Source organism: Brachycentrus maculatus, unplaced genomic scaffold, assembly GCF_059751285.1.
Source record: "Brachycentrus maculatus isolate JH-2025_06_01 unplaced genomic scaffold, ASM5975128v1 h1tg000158l, whole genome shotgun sequence".
Lineage (NCBI taxonomy): Eukaryota > Metazoa > Arthropoda > Insecta > Trichoptera > Brachycentridae > Brachycentrus > Brachycentrus maculatus.
The window spans coordinates 566189-586980 of record NW_028280911.1 but is presented as its reverse complement, the minus strand read 5'-3'; positions in this window follow the sequence as shown (position 1 = coordinate 586980).

Below are 20792 nucleotides of genomic sequence, written 5' to 3'. Positions count from 1 at the left end.
CAATTTTATGTATTAATCGGTCACTAAAGCCAGCAATGTCAGGTTGTAATCCTTAGGATGCTCAGAATTCCATCTTCTTTCATAAAAAAAATTAAGATAAAGATAGAGATTCGATGTCTAGTTGAGACACTTAAAATATTTATATGTTTATTATCTGTGCAGTTAATATATTTATTTTTAAAACAGCTATTTGAAACTACAAATAATGGAAAACCATTAGCCCACAGCTGCTCCCGTTTAATTAATAATAATAATTAATTAAATTATAACTTTATATAAAATCGTGCTCTCTATACAAAAAAACCTTTATAAAAAATATTTTTAATATCATACAATACTTAAATTCACTCAAATTAAATTAATTTTTCAATAAAATTATATCACATCATGGTTATCAACTCCTGCCTTCTTTTATATATATAATATAACAATTTGTATAGCCTCCCACCAGTCTGATGATGTCTGTAACGACGAAACCCAAATCAAATTAAAATAAAGTGGAAAAGCTAAAAATATTGGTTTTAATCTAATAATATATTCTTTAAAAAAACGTCATCAGATTATTCAAAATTTCATTTTGTTCAATGTATTAAATCTTTTTTATAACATAAAAGCAATTTGTTTAGTAAAAGCTTGTCCATCAGTGTAATTGCGAGAATTAGTTTGGTTTTTCAATCACTCCTGTTTTGCAGTGGTCGGAGTCCTGCGCGGTAAACAATGGATACTCTGTCGCCACTGAACAAATAGCCTGTCATTGTGGGAATTTCAAATCATTAATTTCATTTCTCACTGCAACAAACCGAACCTCCCACTCCGTGATTCCAGACACTCCTTATTAGTTTCCCAACCTTGGTTCCTCTCTTTTCGATTTTTCCTCTCACCTACACTACGTACTTTCACTTTCACCTGATCTGAAGCCAGTTTATTTATTAACATCATTTTGAGTGTGTCCAAATACTTCACAAATCTGGATTATCTCCAATTACAGGAGTTGTTAATCGTATTATTTTTTTGGCATCTCAAAATAGATGAAGAAGAATATGGAAATCTGGGCATTTAAGGGGTTTACGACCGTCATAAGCTGGTTTAAGTGATCGCTTTATACACGTGTAACATTCACTAATTCACTCATGATTAACAACCACACTAATCAAATTCTCGGAACTTTTTCATCCTCTTCATTATGTTGACTCTCAATAACGAACGCAAAAAATAGTTATATGTATTTCCCAACCCCTAAAACCAATGTTGTCTTTAAATGTTACACTTAAAGAAAAAAAAGTCTGTTTCAAAAAGTTCATTTTTTTACCATAGTATCAAATTAATTTTGGATAAACATATTTTTTTTTAAATTAAAGGATGAGAGTCACGTGACCGCCACGTGAGACTGAGAATCACAAATAAACGAAATAGCCCCGTGCAATTACAAAGTTATTTCCCGCCACCCGTCCACCCCTGCTCCCCTCCCCGAGGGGGAGCGCGGTGAAGTCGGCCAAAGATTATTCCTTTGTGGGATCTCGCTATGGATAATGTCTAATATGATTTGATGGTTCTTTGAAAATCAGTTGAAGTATTGGTAAATTAAAAGAGATGTGGAGCTACTCTCGATATTAAAATGTTCCCTTGATTGAAGATAACATAGCTATATATAACCGTAATTAAATATTATACGTACCTATTTCTTTTTGATATGGCATTAACTTTGTTTAATAATATGAGGGTTTAAATATAAAAATAAAACGTTTTCTTCTTATAAAAAAATATTACTTTTTTCAGGTGGCGTGTTTTCAATTGAAGCATAAACAAAACATCGGAATTTTGAGTTGTGTGGTTATGTAAAATGGTAGAAATCACTTAAACCAACCTATGATATTTTATGCACCCTGAAAATGCCTAGACATCCAAATTTTTGTTAATCTGTGTTGAGATAAAAAATTTAAAAAATTATAAAAATAAAATTCTGGTAAGAAGCCACTTTTTTGAGTTCATTAATGTAAACACCACTAGTTTCGAGAACCACAAATGTAGGACTCAGTTTGTATTTTCATCTGTAAATAAATGAATACATATCTCGAAACTTTTGGTGTTTATATTAATAAACTTAAAAATTGGGTAAATTAATAAGTGTTTTATCATTATGTAAAATAAAAGTAAATTTTAAGTAACGTTCTAGCTACCCAAATATTGAGTAAATATGTATATTTTTGGCTATAGCTCCATTAAAAAGAAAAAAAACTTTGTCTTGCTATCCCAATTAAAATTCTTTGATAAAGAAGAGAGTATTAAGTATGTTAGGAAGGACTTTAGTAAAAGTGGTAATATGGAATGATCGATTAGTTAATTTCTATTAGAGGTACTGTTTTAAATCAAGCTTAATCATATTACTTGATATTTGATAAATATCACAACAAAAGCTATCTACTTGACCAACAAAAGGTATGAACAAACATGTTTTGAACTGCATGTATTTAAAAATAAATAAATAGTAATTTAACGTCAATGCCGAAATTTTATTTTGAAATAGTACGATTAATCAAGGGAAAATTACGAATCCAATTTAAGACCAATGAAGCCATTTTATTAATAAGGTATTGGCGAGGTCAAAAAGCGTTGGTAAACTTCGACTCAGCTAAACCAAATCCTTTGAAATCCAATATGATTGCTTGAAGGCATATTCTCAAAGGATGAAACTTTAAAATATCATTTCGGCAGATGCTTTTTTTGTCTTTTTTCAACGAAACGCTGATATGATACCCTGATATTTGATCGAAAAAAAATAAATGAATCTTTTTCGTCTCAGAATTAGATTTTTTTACATTTAATATATTTTGGAAAAAAAGCATCGAAATTAAATATCTGCTTCTTATTTTATTTACAATTTGGACACACTCAAAATATTGAAAACAAAACATGTCGCTCACTCCTTTCAAGAACGTCATAAATCAAAAAACTTTATTTTTCAGGAGAACGTTTTTAAGGATTAAAAATATAATACAATGTATTAAAAATAAATATCAAGCCGCTTATTGAACTTTTTACTGTGCAACAGATCTTTTTAGGTAAAATCTGAAAGTTTTTTCTCCATTTGAAAAATATTTGAAATATATAAAAAATATTAAACAATACTTTTTCTTCAAAATGCAAAAACAACACTTTCTGCCCTGTAGCGGGTAAATATTAAGTTAAAATATGCCTCTTTTGCTGAGATATAGCACATTTTCTGAGCATTCCGAAAACACGCACAACTGAAAAATTAAATACGATTTTTGATTTATGATGTTCTTGAAAGGAGTGAGCGATGTGTTGTATTTTTTATATAACTTAAGGCAATTATTGTTTAGTTAAATAAATCTAGTACCCTACGCTACGCAGCATTTAGTAGTGAAAATATAAAGATTAAACAATAATAATTTTTGATTTAAGACTGTTTTATGATATTTATTAACGTGGCGTTAAAAATCTTTATGGTTTAATTCAAAATCACCTTCCGTTCTTTCATTATCATATAATATTCCGTGAAAGATAAACCCAAGATCAAATAACTTTAACAACGTCAGAGACCTGATTACTTACGGTGCCGTTGATCTTAATGCGAAGCCTCCTTCCTACCTGGTATAAAAAAGCCTCCTTTCCTAAGGAAAAGGAAATAATTTGGCCAATAATATCTGGCGTTATACATTAAGGGATAAACATGAATAGGGCAGGGGTGGAGAAATTTTACGGGAAAGAAGTCCGTTTTATTTCCAAGTGGTGAAACGAGAGCTTTAAGTTCCAGCTGAGCTTTGGTATTATACAGAGCATAGCTCGAAACATTCGCGTTAGAAATGTTTAACAGAGGAGAGCTACTAAATAGAAAAACTTTTTTTAATGTTACTAAATATGTACAAAATAGACGTTTGTGAACACCTTTTTATCAGAAAAAAATGAATAGCTAGAAAACCTGTCTTTATTTTTCGTATAAATATAATTGTACTTTTTTTTATCGTTATTTTATTAAAATATTTAATTTGGAATTTATTTTAAATTAACCTTAAATTTACGTTAATAATTTTTTTGAAGCATTTATTCCACTGTTATACTTAAAAAAATAATCTTAATGGTTTGTTTTTAAAACAAGAAATATATTGGGGTTGAACCTAAAAACTTTGACTTGAGTCAGTGATATTAACCAAGAGACCAAAAAATGAAATTAATAAATCTATTAAACTACTGAAACGCTTTAAAAAACCTGCCAATCTTCAAATGCTTAAAAGTTAATATTATAGGTTTTTCAATTTGATTTAAACCATCGATCATTTTTTTAAAAAGAAAATGGAAGATTGAGCATCCCAGGGCATATAATGTTATATTACAATGATTAAAGAAAACACTTCGTTTTTTACCACTTGAGTTTTATTATAGACTACATGTTTCAGAAGTTAAACTTCCATCATTCAGGTCTGTATAATAACATTATTAAGTGTTTTCTTTAATCATTGTAACATGTCTTACCACAAAGTTAATGCCGAAACAATAAATAAAATAATATTATATTGTTGTAGATATCATCCAGCGTCTGATATAAATAATTATAATAATAAAATTGCTTACTTCTCTATAAAATAGTGGAAATGAACTGGATGCATTTAATTTTGTTTATGCATTAGTGCAAATGAATACCACTAAATAACAGTTGGTAAACACTAATGATAAGTCATTTATTGTAACTGCAGACAGTTGGTAGAATTCCATATTGAATTGTTGGGTAATATATCCAAAATAAAATTAGGTTTTTGTTGGATTGACTTCCACAATTATTTATGTATATCTTAATACGTAAAACGTTTCGTTTTCTTAAGACATTATCAAACACTCGAGATATACATAAATAAATGTAGAATTCAATCCAACAAAAACCTTGTTTTATTTTGGATATATTACCCAACAATCATAAGTCACTTTATAAAATATTATGATAACAAAGATTATGATATTTACTCGTGATGTTGTTTGCGCAAATCCCGATTTAGAAATTAAATAACGCTCTTTAGTAGTTCTCCGTCCCGTGAAAGGAAAGCGAGAGCTTAGAGTAATTGGTGAGAGGGCAGAACTAAGCCTGTTAGCAGGATGAGAGCGCTTACTGGAGCTGGGAATTCGATGAAAAACATATTTCTCAAGCTGGAAGTGGATTAGATGTTAGATGATGCTTTTGCTGTAGCTTTATCTCATATATATCGTCCGATCCCGAGTATCGGGAAATATAGTGGACTTAAAGGTACTCATTTTATTGGATGAAAAGGATTCTGTTTTGTTATCCCTAATATTTTTAGTTCGATAAATTGAAAAAAATTTGAGTGTGTCCAAATACTTATTCACAGAATCTGGATTATCTCCAATTACAGGAGTTATTTTCACATTATTTACACGTGTCTAAAGTGATCACTCAAACCAGCCTATGACAGTCGTCAGTCCCGTAAATGCCCAGACTTCCATATTCTTCTTCATCTTTGATGAGATGTCAAAAAATAATATGTGTTACTGCTAACGGTACTGAAACACTTGTGACGAGGAAGACGGAAACGCACAAATGAAGACAATCTTTTATTTATTAAAAATTACAAAGTTATAAGTGTAAAAATAACAAAATTACACCAATATATCGAAAATTACAAAACACAAGGGGCGAGAAGAACAAAGCAACACCAATATAAAAACAGAGCGAGCGCGGCGTATACACATTTTGAATATTATTTAATCTGAGCACACAAAATTTTGTCCGCCACCCCTTATATACGATTAAAACTTATTAACGTAATAAAATAAAACAACTTTGTTTTTAATCACTTTTTACTTGTATTTTTTTTCTCCAACCAGTTTCGACAAGAACCTTGTCATCATCAAGGCTAAACATGTACTAATTAAGGTGGTCAAAACAAAGTTGTTTTATTTTATAAAGCGTTTAAAGTGTGCCACAAATTATCTACGAAAAATCTTCATGAAACTTGTTATAAACGAAAACTATGTATATAAGTAATACGGATGTTCAATTGAGAGAATAATACGCATAGTTTGACAGAGTATAAGGGTTGATTTAAGCCAGCTCAATGGATTCAAACTTAAACCATGAATTGAGAATATATTGATGTTCTTTAATGGGCCGAATAGCTAAAGTAATATAGTCTATAAAGTGATACCTTAAGCCAGCCGATTCATTAATTCAATTTCAAATTATAAATGAAAAATAAATAATCGATGTTCAACAATTGATACAATGGTAAACGTTTGACAATATACAAAGTTATCACTTATGACAGCCAATGACAATTCGTATACCTTGTGATTATCCGTATATTACTTTCACAGCCCGACTCAATATGTGAGTAGTTTTTTTATTGTTAAAATAAGTACTAACTACAAATATTCTCATTAACAAGTTACATTACAAAATGTCTGTATTATCAATTTTAGTTGAAAAAATCTGCACTTCTCGAAACAAATCATGTTATCGGTAGTAAACACAAAAGTGGTTTAATTACAAACCAAGTCATATTGATATTAATTAATTAGGACTGCGCTCTTATACAAGTGATTTATTTTTAAATTTGAGTCATCATATTTTTCCACAAAGTTAATGCCAAATCAATAAAAAATATACCAAAAATAAAGAAAATTCAAAGGGTTGATTAACAATTTTGAAAGAATATTTTTTCTTTCAATCATTTTAAATAGACATTGTCATAATTACAATATTTTCCAATTGTAAACTGGAAAAGGAAAATAATCAACCTTTTGTGCTCTCTTTTAATAGGTAAATGGTACTTTGGAATTTAAAAAAACCCAAACTTGATTAAACTGGACTTTTTGTTGATGGAAGAGGGTAAAATACATGTACATATGTGTCGCCCAAAATCCTTTCGCTTTCAAAATCCGCCAGATCCATGTAAGTTGATTTACCAAAAAATGCCAAATTCTCCAAGTAATATTTATGTTCAAAAGATTTGTCTATCTTTAGATAAAATATTATGAGATAGAGAATTTCAACATTTTTATATTTTTTTCAATATTTAAAAAAACACGAGACACAAACCGATAATGACGTCTACTTAATTTATGACCTATCCCCGCTCTCTGATTGGCCGATATGGGTCAGAGGGCAAGTTCCATGAATATAGCGGAATTTGAAATACAAAGCTGTTTCAAGTATTTTTTAGCAGGGTTTTCAAGTATTTAAATATTTTAATAAATAAAACCCACAATCGGCATTCCGATAAAGTATTTATTTTAAAATCTTATAAAAGTGAATCTGGCGGATTTTGAAAGTAGGCGACACATATAACCTAGGTTTTCAATGACTTTGTGACACTTGAACATTAGTTACGTTCGCCGTTCCTGTCCCCTTCTTCCATCTTCTCTTCATTCTTTTCTATGACCGTAGTTAATGGATATTTACTCTGATCTACAGGAAAAACACAAGTGTTTGATGTATTTTCTGACATTATCCTCTTATGTTTGATGAATTCCACGTACTTTTCGTTATATCTTCGTGTTATTTGTATACTTATCTGTAGGTACTTTGATAAACCTGTAGCATATATTTTTATAAAGTTATAAAACATGAAATATTTCTCAAAATTATTCCATAAATGTAATGGCAAAATTAACTTGAAAAAAAAACAAACAAACCACACACATTTAAATTTGATTAGTCATGGTGCCGTTCAGATATTTTTAACTTTCACTACTTATACAGTAATGTAGAACTATTATTTTTATAATTTGTGATGTAAAATACCGAAAAAGTCCACTTTTTATAAACTCTGTACGTAATTTCTTCTAATTGCCCGTCGTACAATTGCTGTGATCAGTAAGGTTGTGACCAGGGCTGGAATTCCAGAGAGACGATAATGTTTTACAATAGAATCGTAGTGTAGAAAACTTTAACTTTACGACTTTAATTTCAATTGTAATTAATTTAATATTTCTAAACCGACTGTCGATCTGTTTTATCAGAAAATTAAATATACCGATTCTTAAGATTATTTTATTTATACTAGTTTAAAAGTAAGCATTTACATGTTATCGATACGTTAAAGGTAAATACAAACTAAAATATATTAATCGGTTTTATATTTTCATGTTCAAAATATAACACTACATATCTCTTGCATAGCCATATTCAACTCGCAACATAAAAGCAAATTAAAATTTTGTGGTACTTGTTTGACTTTCCAGAGCTTTCTGTCCCAAGCCAGATTTTTTTAATCTATGTACGAGGCTACTCGGGATTTTTTTGTATTTTTGCAATGAAAGGTGAAAAGTGATAAACACCTTATTTGTTTACTATCGTTTGCTCTAATTATTAAAGAAAACACTTGTTTTTATACCACTTGAGTGTATTTATGACTACTAGTTTCGGAAGCTAAGCTTCCATCCTCAGGTCTAGATGTAAACTAAAACAGAATGAATAATAAATTATTCTATAAATAAACTTAGGTGGAGGGGGGTTAGACAAGGGGGCAGAATTTGAAAATAAAGGAAAAATGGAAAGCAAAAGTGAAAATTTTTTGAAAAAACATATTATTTATTAAATTATTATTAGAATTTTGGTTTGTTGGAATATGGAACTTCGTTCGAGTGATTTGTAACTATAATGTGATTTGCAATTTTCAGAAAAATATTTACTAAAAGACCGCTACGATATCCTATAATTCTAATCTTTAAATTTCTCGCGGTTTGACCTATATATTTTTTATCGCAATCTCCACACGAAATTTCATAAATACCACTTTATTGTAATATATCTATTTTTGATTTTGAGTTATCGAGGATTTTATGTAAATTATTATTTGTATAATATGCAGGTTGCATGTCATTTGTTCTGATAGTTTTCATTAATTGTTTTTATGTATCGTTTTCAGTGAATGATGATATAAAAAAAAAGTTATCCTAGAAATAATCTGTTCATCAATTTATTCATCAACTAAGGGTACCAGGATAACATTGGAAATGAAGAGTAATGATGTACTGAGTATAAACATGTATTCATAGTATCCAGTAGTATCTACTAAATATGACTGATTGCCCATTAGACCTGCCTACAGCCCATTTCACGGTTGGCGTCATATAACAATACAGTAATAATTGATACTTGAAATTCGAAACACGAGATATTTTGGCTACTTCAATACGGTTGATAAAAGTATATTCCTGGGTGGGAGGTTCAGATTAAATGTTTTAAAAAAATTTAACGTAATTTAAACTCTTATTTCCTTATCAAGGTTGTTTATTCTTCTCTTTTATAATATTAATACAGTTTTGTATTTGTAATTACAAAGATTACTAACCTTTTTAACTTATCCTTAGAGATTCTTCACAAAGTTTTACCTATTTTTCTTAACTATCTTTCATTTTACGACAGTCACGTCATAAAGAACACAAACAAATGGTGGGATGCAATTATTGTTTTCATATACATAGGCACAAGACGCTAAAATTCGATCGTCTGACTACAAAACTAGCGTCGCTGGTCCGATTCTCGCCAATTGTACAATAAATTCAAGAAATATTTATTTTCGACTAGTCTTCGTGTTTGTCATGAATTTTTCAAATTTACTCTCCCTATTCTTATTTCCCTACTTACAGACAAGCTTGTAAAGGCTTTGCCAGCTTTTTGTTTAGTAAAAACTATTCATCATCAATGTTCAATGCCATATACCTTTTAGTAGAAGAAAAGAGAAAAGCCATATTCAAGTGATATACATATATTCAAGAATAATGATGGAATTCAGGATAAAACCAAATTAGTAGATGATTTTAACATGATTAAAAATCGGATTGTGGTCCCGTGGTTAGTGTTGCGATCTCTGAGTCAGAGTTTCTGGCTTTAAACCTACCCTACTATATGATTTCTATTCATAATAAAATATGATATTGAAATATTTGTGAATATCATATTATAAATAAAAATATAAACTAAAAAAAAAATTATTAAATCGTAAACGTAAATTTCCGTTTTCTATTTTCTAAAATGTTACTGACAGTTTACCGTAAAAATCATCATGTAAAATTCTGCTTTATATTTTGAACCTACCTTTCCTAATTCGCCGTATTAGGGGCACATTCGAGTTACCAGGAGGGCAGCGAGGCTGAGGGGTCGCCTTACCCCCGAGGCACTTCGGCCGGTCATTACGGATTACGTCTTCAGATCAAACAAGCACAATAAACGCAAATTTGGGACAGCGAACATAATGTCTTTGTAACCAAGGAGTATTCATGAAGATAGTTACTCAGTAAATCTTATCAAATAGGGATGGAATATTCCGGAATATATTATAAAGCTTAATGTTCAAAGCCATAATCTTATTTTTCAGCTAAATAAACTAGCAGGCAATAAACTCGACTAATAGATAGACTTATTTGTTGATAAAACCGAGTCACAAAATTGTTTAATATATAAGGGTTTGAAAATGTATGATGAAATGCCTGAATGCATGAAGAATGAAGAGTCTGAAAGAATTTAAAAATAAATGTTTTGTTTACTGTTTGTTCGTTTTGTTTTTAAAGAAATATAACAAAATTTCATAAAAAGATATGGATATTTGAAGATTACATAAGCATTAAAATGTATCGGATTCTAAGTTCATTCCCGTTTTCTGTCCAGTCGTTTGTGAAATCGCCACTAGGATGAGCTAAGGTCATTTTTTTAAATGCAAATATGACTATACAAGTGAGTGATCATTTGAATTCTATATTTTTTACTAAATTTCCAAACAATAAAATAATTGTATTTGAATTGATTGTAACTAAAATAAAAGTCTGGTATTTTTTTCAGATTTAGCATTTACTTTGTGGAAAAACATGATGATTTTAATCTAAAAATAAAACTTTTGAATAAAAACACTTTTTAGTTTATTACTGTTAATACGATAAGTTTTGACAACTACAAATGTTCTCACCAACAAGTGAAAGTATAAACTTTGTACACATTTGCTTTTTCATCTGTTGGTAGAAATATCTATTGTTCCCAAAACTAGTCGTGTTTACATTTATAATCTCTAAAATGGTCTTAAACGACAATTCTATATTTATATAAAAAATCTGAAAGAAACACCACCATAAGAGTTAATCTTTTATTACTCTATAATATTTTATTTTAATATTCTATTATCCGATTTTACGAAGAGTGTTATGTTTTCCATTAATGCTCTTACGTTGAAAGAAAATGTTTCGTTTCGTTTACGAAAAAAGGATAAAAGTAAGACAATAAACAACATTCCACAGTAATCCTTATATAATAAAATAGTAAAAATGCCATATATGAATTAAGTTCATTGCTTTTGATTATAACGTTAAAGGTATCGATTTAGTCACTGGTCAAATAAAATTTTAGTGAAAAAATGTATATTGTTTTTTTATTTTATTTTTATATTACTTTTATTAATAGGTTTAACATTGATTGCATTGATTTGTACAAAAATGTTAGCACGTTAATATATAATCACTCGTCAGGATTTAAGTCTACCCGTTTCGAGACGTACCTGTCTCTTCGTCAGGACAATCACTAAGCCAGCATGCAAATAATACTACACATCAGTACAACTACATAACGTGTGTTATGGGTCGATCCGAGAACCAACTTGCACTTAGGATTGCAGAACATAAATATGGTTTTTAATTTATTATATTATACTTTAAGGATAAGACCTAACTAAATGCAATTAAATATCAAACATTCTTTTGTTTTTATTATTATAAATTATGTATTTAAATTTTGTATTGAAATATTTATAAAGGCATTCCTTAATTTGTGAGCAGCCCTTATAGGCAAATTAGGCCCACCGCACATAATGTCTTTGTATCTAAGGTAACCCTAAAGGAGGGCGGTGGGGTATTATTTGCCTAATACCCTTCAAGAATCGAGATGGAATGCTCTGAGGACGGAACGTCTCGGTAAATCCGATTCTAAACTCTGTAATAAGCCAATCTTTTGTAACGTGAATGCATTTGATGTCAAATTATCATTGTTATTGAGGATATTGATTGGCATCGGCTTTTCTAGGGTTATTTTTGATGTAATATGATCATTTTTATTTTGAAAGGATATTTTTTCAATAAAAAGATTCCCATCTTTGAAATAAGAAGGTACAATTTTCTTTGTTAGAAAAATGACGTTTTGTTATTAGGAGAATACTGCTCAAAGTAATATCAAAACAGAATAAAACGATCACATTTTTCATGAAAAAAACAATGAATATCGAAAATACTAAAATAAAACATCGTTAACGTTCTACATATGTACAATATCGAATTTAAAATACATTGTTTAAATATATTAAATTAATGATTAAAGAAAACACTTCGTTTTTTACCACTAGAGTTTTATTATAGACTACATGTTTCAGAACTTAAAATTCAATCATTCAGGTCTGTATAATAACTAAAATATAAAATTTTTCTATAAATAAGGAGAGGGGAAAGTAAGGGGAAGGGGTTAGTCGAGGGACGGAGTTACTTCGTGTGGAGATTGTGATCTAAAATATATTGTCCAAACTGCGAGAAATTTAAAGATTAGAATTAAAGAACATCATAGCGGTCTTGTTAGTAATTATTTTTCGGAATTTGCAAATCATATAATAGATACTAATCATTTATTTCACTCTCATAAATTAATATTATTACACCTTGTTCCATATAAAGGCCAAATTATGAATTATCTTGAAAATTTAGAAATCCAAAAAAACCTGAATTCTAATAATAATTTATTAAATAATATATTGTCTCAAAATTCTTCGCCATTGCTTTCCATTTTTCCTTTGTGTTCAAACTCCGTCCCTTGACTAACCCCTTCCCCTTACTTTCCCCTCTCCTTATTTATAGAACAATTTTATATTTTATATTTAAGTTATTATACAGACCTGAATAATGGAAGTTTAACTTCTGAAACATGTAGTCTATAATAAAACTCTAGTGGTAAAAAACGAAGTGTTTTCTTTAATCATTGTAAAAAAACAATGAATATCGAAAATACTAAAATAAAACATCGTTGACGTTCTACATATGTACAATATCGAATTTAAAATAAATTGTTTCAATATTTTAAATGAAGTTCCTTTGAAACATATGTTTATAATAAATGTTACATGTATGTTTGTAAAATATTTAAATACAGTTATTAGAATGCCGTGTAAAATAAATAATAAATAATAATACTTATTATAATATTATTACCTCCGTGTAAGGGGGGTAAAATAAATATAAGTGATTTTTTCACTGTCATATTTATTTAATATTACCCTGGACTGGTACCTGAAGCGGAGGGCTGATCACCTTTCCTTCATGTGTAAACGATCAAGATAACACTGCGTTTATATGACGCAGTGCCCTATGCACCATTGGGTGCGGATAAGGGTTTTATAATTTTTTTATTAATTAGAATGCCGTGTAATACACAGGTCTCATAGTCAATCTACTGATAACGTTTATCGCGTTACATAAGGATCTTTGGATTTAAGTAAGAAAATAACTTACGGCAGATGTAGTCTATATATGTATTTGAATTTAAATGTCTAGTTTTATATTCTCGATTTAAAAAAATCTCAGTAAAATATTAAATCATACATTGGTGTTATGAGAATATTTTGAAATGAACTTTTCATTTATGAATTTATTGAAATATGACTCCGATTCAAAGCGCATAATTAGGTCATTCTGGACCCTAGATATTATATTTCAATCATGAGAAATATATCAAACGAATCCTTTGGTACGAAGTAATCTTAATAATTACATTCATCGCTATACATTTATGGTCCCCTGGTAGGTACGTACTACAAAGGATTCGGTCACTCGGAAGTATAATCGTGTCATGAAAGAAAAAATAATAACAAAACTCACCAACGTTTCCTTTCTCCAACCTTGTTCGGGACAAGTCGACAAAACGAGATATGTAATACAAATAAAGAAATGAAATATGATATTATTTCGTATGGTTTCTTTGTGTTTGGCTCTATTCGGGTAGTTTTTATTGTCAAGGGTGGCTACTTAGTCGTGTTTGTACGACGAAAGATTGAATTAAACCTCCGATAAAAGCTTTTGTATAAAATGGTTTATGATTTGTTTGGAGTTTAAACTTCCGTCGAATCAAATTAGTTTGAGCTACGGTCAACTATTGAATTGATGAGATGTATTATATTTTTCTAGTTTTGTTGTAGCAGATACATTTATGAAGCAAAGAAACTATAGTGTTCTCAAATATTGCAATATAGCAACATATAAATCGGATGAAACGTGTTATTTGTAATCTGTGTTAATATCAGAGGAAATCCAAAATATTTATATTCCACTATATAATTTTTTTAAATTTTATTTATACCCTAACTGTACCCGGCCACATATTGCTGTGGCTCAGTCTGATCGTATGGATTTTTCATAAAAAAAGAAAGTGCACATTTCCAATCATTTTTATTTCACAATATATGTGAAGCAATGTAAAAAACGTATTCAAAACTTGTTAAGGAAAAACTATATCGAAAACATGTTTTTTTTTATAAGTAATGACAGTTGTTAAGTGCCCTTGATGTAGAATTTTACGAAAATGGCCAAATTAATATTATTATTATAAAAAAATTATCTAAAAAACTGTGCATTCTAGACGAATCGATTGATAGATGTCTCACGCTTCAATCGCCTACAATAACTGCTAGGTAAAGTGATCTTATCAGCTCGCAACCTTTGCCTGCCATTACTGTTGCGGGCCCGATGGCGTAAAATCCTCATCCACCAGCAATTAGAAATAGTGTGATGATCTTCACAAAAAATCTAAAAACGCATTTAGCGAATGCGTTTTTTTATTGAAATTTACTCTGTCTCGTTTTCTCACATTTAATCACAGAGAAGCGCCCTTGGGAGAGTATTTTATGAAAATAGTGTCATATAAACTAAATTAGGCAGAATCCTAAAACCCGGGACAAAAAAAAAGATGATTTAGTCGACCCCAAAAAAGATTAGCCGACGACATAATTTCTGTCACCAAAAATATGGACTAAAGTGGCTTAAGAAAGAGAAGCATGGAAAAACATGAAAGAGGGCTGCATCCATCAGTGGACCGATAGAAGAAGAAATTAACAAACTAATTTACTAACCATCACGCTGCTTCGCCGCAGGGGTAGGCAGAGAGAATAGAACGCCACGCCACTCTCTCTTTGCAAACATTCTTCGCTTCTTCCGCGTTCATGCATCTCCTCATACATACTCGCCGATTACTTCGACTCCTAACCTGACCGCATTCAAGTAGAAGAGAAAGTGCAGATAAGGGTTAGAAAAAGAAAAAAGAAGAAGGTATCTACTCAAAGATTTTGACTTTATTTAGTTTCTGGATCGCCCGTCCATTACTTATATTAAAGAATAATTCAAATATTTAAAGAGGGAACTTCGTTCTCTTTATGTGGATAGTAAATCTTCTAAAGTGGCCACGATATTTGTTCTTCGGTAGGTACCTACCCAACTTCCAGCGCGGTACCTACGTATATAATATTATTTACAAACACACGCTCCGGCAATCGCAAGGGAAGTTCGGGGCTAATAGGTTTCGTGAAACAAAAGCTCTGTCCTTTAATGGGATATTGAAAAGGGGCACCAGCCAATGGACCCGTTGCTATGGCCTGTAATTGAATTATTACTTGAAAGGTAATTTACTAAATTGACCATGCAGCTTTCTAGCTTTTAGAGTAGCTGTCAAAACATGAAACATCACTGAAAACACAACGTGTACTCTTGTTAAGTAATTTACTTTCTAGTTTGAAAACGGTATCAAGTTGATTAGATTGTTTTTAATATCTAGTTAAAAAGTGACATGCTGGAGATTTAATTTTAAAATTTTGATTATTTTCATTAGTCTTACTGGGTTTTTGAAAGTGATTTTTTTTATTAACATTTTAATTGTTTTAATTTTTTTATTATATTTTTAAGTTACCTGAGAAATTTCTCATTGCCTATTATGTACAAGGAATATTAACATATTCAGTTGATATATATCTTAAAAATTATTGGGAATATGTTTAGTAAATAATAAATTAATAAGGTTAATCCCTAAAAAAATAGAAAAGTGTATCTTTATAATACAAAAGATACGATGAATTTAATATCTTATACTAATCAAGATTTATCAAAAAGTTCATTTATTCGTCAAGTAGTCTTTTCTAAATAAGACACCAATTAATTTAAATCAGATATATCTTTGTGCTCTATTACCCATTTTTTGGTCTTATGAGTACATTCTCTATATATATATCCTTAAATAAATATATTGTTTGGAATAATTTCATTACATTCTACGAATGTGGGGCCATCTATAATTAATATCCCAAAACTTAATATGAATTAATTCCGAGTTGGACCTTCATTATCTAGAGTGTAGGACCGTTTCTTTAAGCATCGGGGAGGAGCACAATTAATTTCAATTGTAAAACGAATCCCAGCGTCCCCCAATTACTTTCTCATTGTCGAACTATAATTATAGTTTTCCCTTCCTTTCATCCGAGCCTTTTGAAGCGATCGCACTGGAGTGACCCTAAGTTATAAATTAAAATGAATATCAATTCGCATTGGTCAAACGAACCAGCCTTGCAGAGAATTATGTGTACACAAGTCATTTTCACGCTTCAATGCTGAAAATTCAAGGAATGGTTTTATGAAGATATATAGGAAATGGAATAGTGGAGTGAGAATACCATTTGGAATATTTAATAAAAAGTCATTATTTTTCGTTGTCCGCCTCCGTAGTGTAATGGTCAGCACGCTCGGCTACCGTTCTGGAGGTGCCGGGTTCGATTCCCAAGGGGGTAAAATAAATATAAGTGATTTTTTCACTGTCATTATTATTCAATATTACCCTGGACTGGTACCTGAAGCGGAGGGCTGATCACCTTTCTTTCATGTGTAAACGATCAAGATAACACTGCGTTTATATGACGCAGTGCCCTATGCACCATTGGGGTGCGGATAAGGGTTTTATTATTTTTATTCTATTTTTTTTGTTTATGGATATTTATTTTCCGACTTTTGGTATAGTGGTTAGAACAGTTTGCTACCATGGTAGAGGTCTTGGGCTAAATTCCCAGTGACATTTAAAGGAATATAAATATTTTTCGTATTCCATTATTAAATTGCAGTAGGTACCTACCTACCTGTTCTAAATAAAAAGCGTTAAAAACTAAATATGTTTATTTGTATTAGGATATTTAATTTAATTTTTACTTTTTCTACTCCTTTAAATCTATTGTGGCACGTGTTTGAAGATATCATAAGGCGTTTGAAAACGGTGCGATATACATCGAAAAGTGTCACAAGTGTCACAAATCTCAACAAAGATAAAGACGAATATCGAAGTCTGAGCGTTTACGGAGCTTGCGACCGTCATAGGCTGGTTTAAGTAATCACTTTACACACGTATAACATTCACCAATTCTACCCATGATTAACAACCACACTACTTAAATTCTCGGAAGTTCTATATATATATATATATGATCCATTTTCAAAATATTATGCTAGAATCACCAGAATTTTCACTAGGGACGTCAATTGGTGAGATGAAGAAGCTTTTTTATTGAGCATCATCTGCTGCTTATGAGCAGAAACTGAAGCATTATCTGCTTATGAGCAGAAACTCTTATATTTATATGTGAGGTCCAAATCCTGGATTATAATCACATACATGTCCTTTTCATTTAATTATTTTAGCTTATAATTTTTCATATTGAATAATTTTAAAAATAACTTGTTCATACATCCAGATTTGTAAACGAGTATTTTGACATACTCAAAATATAATAAAACTGCAAAGATTATTTGATAAATCTTTAATTTGGTAAAAGAGAGTGAAGGCCTTTTTGTCACTGCGGGTGTCTGAGGTCAGAGTGAACAGGAAAGGTGAGAGTGTTCGGAGGGACATTGGAGCATAAGGGATGGTGTCCTGAGGGGATGGGGGTGTAAGGGAGGTGGAGAGGTGTTAGGGTAGTGTTAAGGGCTGTACGAGAGGCTTTGATCTATGAAGGACCGACCGTGCATCAACTATTCAATGGGTATAAGGTGATCAGAATTTTAAATATAATTCGTTTGAAAACACGAAAAAAAAATGCAAATACACGAATTTGTACGGCTTACAAATGCTACAAGTAAAATTTTGACTTAGTTTGTGAATGAATTCTGAGCTTAGAAAACCTTTTTTTATCCTTTAATCCTTGAAAAGCAAAATATTTTTTAAAAAAAATTGTGTAAGACTGATTTTTTTAGTTTATTACCGTAAATACGACTGGAAACTACAGATGTTCTGTTGTATAGATGATTAACAGGTGAAAATACAAACTGTATCAATTATAAGTTTGTTTTTTTACTTGTTAATGAGAACATCCATAGCTCTCGAAACTCGTCGTGTTTACATGAATGAACTCAAATAAGTGGTCTTATACACGTGTTTTATTTTTATAGATATTTATGTCATCATATTATTCAACAAAGTTAATGCTAAGTCAATAAATAATACGAGTACATTGTATTGCTAATAATAATGTAGACTTTTAAATTATTTTCTAAGATGAGTGTATTGAATTGAGTATATTTAAAAAAATAATCGAATTTATTTGGTATTCTAATAACATCAAAACGAAATGATATTTTTTGGCATATCACATTGTAGAATTATCTAATTATTTTAAAATTATAAAATTGACGTGGTAATAACTAGAATACCAGTTTTTATTACATAATATTGCAAGACATATTAAACATCCTGTATTTGAGACATTCAATTTATGAGTCCTGAAGGACTTTCAAGTGATTATCCGTAGTGAAAATAATTCGACTGGACGTTGGAACTAATTATAGAAAAATTGAATTTCGTCGATTCTGCTCAAAGGAAGGACAAACTGTTTTGGAAACCGAAGAGGCCATTATTTATTCAGGCTTGAGAATTTTCTTCCACGTTTAAGAAAAATAAAACTTTTTCAATATCAATAGCTCAATGGCACTTTGATCATTATCATTATTTATAAAGAAAAATATTTTGCCGTATGGTTAATCATTAAAAGTTCTTTTAAATTGAAAAAAAATTGAGCCACCAACTACATACTACTTTATTGCACGCGAGTTTTACGACCCAGTGCTAAAAATATAAACTGATACAATAGCTGTCAATGATAAACGCATTGAAACGGATTTCACAAAAATAAGTTTATCAATTTTATCTATTCAAATGGCATTCACTTTATAGATTTTAATTTTTTTTTATTATTATTAGAATCCAATACACGATTTATGATTGTTATTTATTTATTTATAACTAGCTGTTGCTGTGGTTCAGTCTTATTAAATTAAAAAGAAAGAAAATAAAGCACACATTTCTGATTTATTTACTTTCGCAATAAAAATATTAAAAATCAATAAAACAACAAAGCAGTCGAAAAAAGTAAAAATTACATCAAGCATCAAGTAACCAGCTGTCCGCCATGAGCAATGCTTAGTATTGTGTATGTTACTGTGATGTTCAACAGATGGTACTGCTATTGAGGGTAAAAAAACTGTTTGTACAAAAAAACATGTTTCTAATCACAGCTAGGTGATATCAAGAAGCATGCTGTCTCCCTTAAGAAATATTAAGTATTGCACGTGTTGATGTAACATTCAACAGAAGGTGCTGCCATTGCAGTAAAACTGTTCTTTTCAAAATCATATTTTTACCTGTGACGTAAAATTATGTAACGTTGTGTCGAAATTTCCAAGCAATCGGGGAATAATTTAAGGGGATTTAAGATTTTGGACAAACGAATAACATTTTTATAAACAAATATTATCTGTGATATCTGTTTCGCATTAAAAATGCTCATAAGGTAAAACGACTGTCACAAAAATTAAATATTTTAAGAGTGAGTAACGTTTAAATTAAAGTGTCAATAATCGTGTTTTAATTTATGCTTATATTTTTTTATGAATATGTTAAGATAATAATAAAAATAATTAATATTAAGGCAATACATGCGCCTATTATAAAGGTACATAAGAAGTTAGTATGGGCTCACTATATCAAAGACAGAAAACCTGGTCGTGATATGTAGCCGTGTGTATTAGGGAGGGTAGCTCGTTATTTCGGCTTTCTCCTTTGTGGAGAATAAGTATGGAAACCTTTCATTTGCAAATTCGACCGTCTCAATAGTTCAGTGCATGAACTATCAGTGGGAAGGTGAGAGGTCACACAGTGAATTCGTTTAGGGGCAATTACATATACATGCACGTACTTACGGATTATTCTAAAACCGAGAAAGCTGAGCTTAAACTCTCAGGCAAATATTCATATAAACATCTCTCTGTATAGATGTGTAAAATTATGTATTTTAAGATTTGCGTAGATCTTTTTAACTTTTCAATTTTAAATTTTCTAGAAAATGAAATTCTCCTACATTTTACAAGATAATCTATTTTTTATGAAAACTTTATTAACCTTCTCCTTCCGGTGTTAAAATAAAACGTGCGTCCCGGTGTTGGGTAGTCACTACACAATAAAAAAATAGCGATTTCAAATTGGAAAAATATGGACATTCATAGGTCATCACCTTAATTAATTATAAATGAAGTAAAAAATTATGCAATTTAGATTTATTTTCTAAAAACATTAAAAAATAATCTGACAACACTCACGAAACAAGCATATGTCCACTTTTGTCGGGAGCTGAAGAGCAACTGACCGCTACCTAGAGAACATTGAGCTTTGAGCTCCTCACGCTTACACAGTGCATGTATGCAAGAGTGAGATGCCAATATAG